Raw genomic sequence first — 4,053 nt, forward strand, 5'->3', positions numbered from 1 at the left:
TCAGGCAAGAGTACTGGAGTGGGTTGCCATTTACTTCTCCAAGCAAAGCAGATTAAAAGATCTATATAGTCAATCACCATTCTTGTTGTATTTATGTAAATAATCAGGTCAAGTTTATTGAAACTAAACTTATCTCGTAAGCAAGTTAGTCTTTATAATCTAAGTATTAATACTAACTTGTAAGTTAGTAAATGACTATCTTCTCTCTGTGTCTTCATATGGTCCTTCTGTGTGCCTCTGTGTCCTTATCTTTTTCAAGGATGCCAGTCACGTTGCCTTAGATCCCACTCTGATGACCTCATTATGACTTAAGTATTACTTACTCAGTCGTGTCTGACTCTTTGTGATCCCGTGGGCTGTAGCCCACTAGGCTCCTCTGTCCATGGGATTCTCCAGGCAAGAATACTGGAGTGGGTTGCCATTTCCTTCTCCAGAGGATCTTCCAGACCAGGAATCAAACCCAGGTTTCCTACATTTCAGGCAAACTCTTTACTGTCTGAGCCATCAGGGAAACTACTTCTCTAAAGATCCTATCTCAAAATATAGTCACAGTCTGATATATTGGTTAGGACTTCAACATATGAATTTAGAGGGGCAGCAACTCAGCCCATAGCAGTCCCATAATAGAAAAGCCATTAAAATTATTATGGTACATGTAATTATACTCTTCAGTCATTTAAAGTTACAATATTTTGTTAATATTCTTGGGTGTTAAGAAAGTTTTCATGTTAAAGAGTTAATTTTAAAAATGAATAATACATTATTTAGAAAATAATCTTAAAATTATAAAAGCATGCATATATCAAAATATATATTAAGACACATATTTTAAATTAACCTAATTCTTGTTCCATCTGCTCCCATAAACCTAACAACTCACATTTGTATATATAGGGTAGGTAAGGTTGAAAGAGGGAATTACTGTCTGCTATTTTGTCTGAGTTGTATAAACATGGGTATTTAGGATTCTCTTTTAGGCATTCTTAAAGTATTTTCTTTAATAAGCATTTATTATTTTTAGATCTCTACAGGGGAATACTGTCAACAAAGAAATGATAAAATAGCAGAAGCTCAACATAGCAGAATTAATAATACTAATTTTAACAGATTTAAATTTAAAATTCTAAGTTTCTTAAAATTATTTGCACTTGTATTTCACTTTCATGCATTGGAGAAGGAAATGGCAACCCACTCTAGTATTCTTTCCTGGAGAATCCCAGGGATGGGGGACCCTGGTGGGCTGCTGTCTATGGGGTCACACAGAGTTGGACATGACTGAAGAGACTTAGCAGCAGCAGCAGCAGGATGAAACATGGAAAGCTGGTTTATGTATATAAAGGTCCTTAGGTTTTCATTGTTCTAAACAATGAAATAGCTCAGATCCAGGGGTGAGTCAGCAGGAAATGGATGAGCCCAGGGCAGTATCTTCAGAGAAAGTAAGAACTCCAGGCATGGTTAACCTATAGAGGAGAGGACTAGGATGTCTTCACAGTTTTCACACGTGTGACGGGCTTCAGGTGATGGGGCCAAATATCAGATGGATTAATTGGATTACATGTGCATATCTAGAAGGCAAAACTAAGATCAATATTTTCTTCCTTTTAATGCAAGTATATTGACTGCCTATCATATACCATGTATTGAAGAATAAAAAAATGCTAAAGAAGCAGATATCTGCTCAATACATTTTGAAAAGGACTTTTAACAGTTATTCTTAGTTGAAAAGGTTGTTTTAACTGTAGGGAGTCACCGATCCTTAAAATGTTCTGAATGAGAGTGTATGCCCATCTCCCAAGGGTACAGCATCAAGATTTTCTGAATCCAGCTAATTTAGAATGATGGTTGTCTAACCTTTGCACTGAGAAAAATTACTCAGAGGACTGGTTAGAACACAGATTCCTGGCCATAACCACAGAAATTCTGATTCAACATATAATTTCCATTTCTAATAAACTTCCAGTACATGCAGATGTTATTGGTCCATGGACCACACTTGGAGTAGCAATGTGTAATCCAGGGTCATCTTCCTTTCAAGATTGGTAATTCTAAAATACAGACAGAGAAAAATGTCTGCTTCATCAAATTCATTTTCCTCAGCTCACCAAAAAGGGAAAAGATGGCTGAGGGAAGGGAAGAAACACTATCCGATCAAAAACAGAAAATGCCCAAAATGACAGAGCTGTTTCTGGGGCAGTGAGATGTTTAGAAGACAAAATTTCAAGGAAATCTCCCAGATGATTCTTGTAAAATGATTTCAAATATACATTTTTTTTTCAAAGATCCCCAATTACACTCTACACAGCTCTTAGATTTCACTGACAAAGCTTTAAAAAATGATGCATTTACTCCATGCAGGCAGCAGTCTCTGGAGCCGAAGCCTCCGCGTTAGTGATGTGTCGCAGCTGGCTTTCGAGCTGCGTTGAAAGCTTCAAGCTTTGGCACGACCGAGCATTAACTCAGCATTAAGCAGAAGCTTTGACACTGGAGACTACAAACTTGGATGGATTAAATACACATTTTGAATATCTCACAAAATACTAGCAGTAAGGAGGATACAGAGGTTTTTAAAAAGAGAGTGAAAGAGGGAAATAAAAGGAGTGCAATGCAAATGAACAGAGACTTGGGCCCTGCAAATCCTAGCTGTCCTGCCGTCTCTGAGACTCCTTTTCCTTCAGATGCTGCAACATTTACATCCATCTTTCCCACAAGAATGGTTCTGTGAGATTTCAACTTATGGGAACACCACTGGACCACAATCAAAAATATTTGTAATAATGACAAACTTTAATCTAGCATCTTTTATTGTTTAAGAGATTAAAGCCAACTGCAAGTCAGCTCCCGGCCCAGAATAGCAAAAAGAAAAAAAAAAAAAAAAAAAAACGTCACCAGACAGTAAGCATTCAGTATACTCACACAGGTTACTAAAATAGAGTATAGATAAATGTCACCCTCTAGTTCTACTGTGCTTATAACTTTCACAACAGTTTCACAGATATTGACTCATTTGATTCTCACCATAATCCACATGTTAGATCAGGATTATCATGGCGTTGTCCAGGGGAGAAAAATAAAAAAAGCAAAAGTATATCTGAGAGATTTAGCTCCTGCCCATGGTTATATAGAAAATTATAGGAAATGTCAGGACAAGATTCCAGTTTTACTAAAACCAAGTTTCAGAGTTTTCTCTTACTATGCATAGCCATAGATTCTATTACCTACTATTATTACAGTGAATAAATTTTTTTCATGTGTTTAGTTTTCAATTCTTATTCCTAAAGGCCTTAATAAAGATTCTAAAGAATCTCTTTCTGGAAGTATAACACAGCAGTAATGAGGAAAAATGATATAGTATCCTAAGCATGCTGCTGCTAAGTCACTTCAGTCGTGTCTGATTCTGTGTGACCCCATAGACGCCAGCCCACCAGGCTCCTCCGTCCCTGGGATTCTCCAGGCAAGAACACTGGAGTGGGTTGCCATTTCCTTCTCCAATACATGAAAGTGAAAAGTGAAAGGGAAGTCGTTCAGTTGTGTCTGACTCCGCGACCCCATGGACTGCAGCCCACCAGGCTCGCTCATCCATGGGATTTTCCAGGCAAGAGTACTGGAGTGGGTTGCCATTGCCTTCTCTGATCCTAAGCATACATATGTTCTAAAGGTAGGGATTTAAAAGATGTCCTACAAGTGTGTCAGAATCCACTCCAGATCCAGAGCATATTTATCAGTTAAGTATAGCTGATTACTTACCTTCTTTTCTTCCATTTCTCCTTCCTCTCTCACTTTTGCTGTCTCTTTTGGAGACTGGTGTTACATGAGGGAAGCTCTGCATAAGATTAAGAAACCCAAATGAATTATGAAACCAGACAGGGTGCTCAGGGCTGGTGCACTGGGATGACCCTGAGACATGGGATGGGGAGGGAATTGGGAGGGGGGTTCAGGATGGAGAACACATGTATACCTATGGCTGATTCATGTCAATGTATGACAAAACCACTATAATATTGTAAAGTAATTCGCCTCCAATTAAAATAAATAAAATAATAAAAATAAAAGAAA

The sequence above is a fragment of the Bison bison genome, unplaced genomic scaffold (genome assembly GCF_000754665.1).
Source record: "Bison bison bison isolate TAMUID 2011002044 unplaced genomic scaffold, Bison_UMD1.0 scf7180017864054, whole genome shotgun sequence".
Lineage (NCBI taxonomy): Eukaryota > Metazoa > Chordata > Mammalia > Artiodactyla > Bovidae > Bison > Bison bison.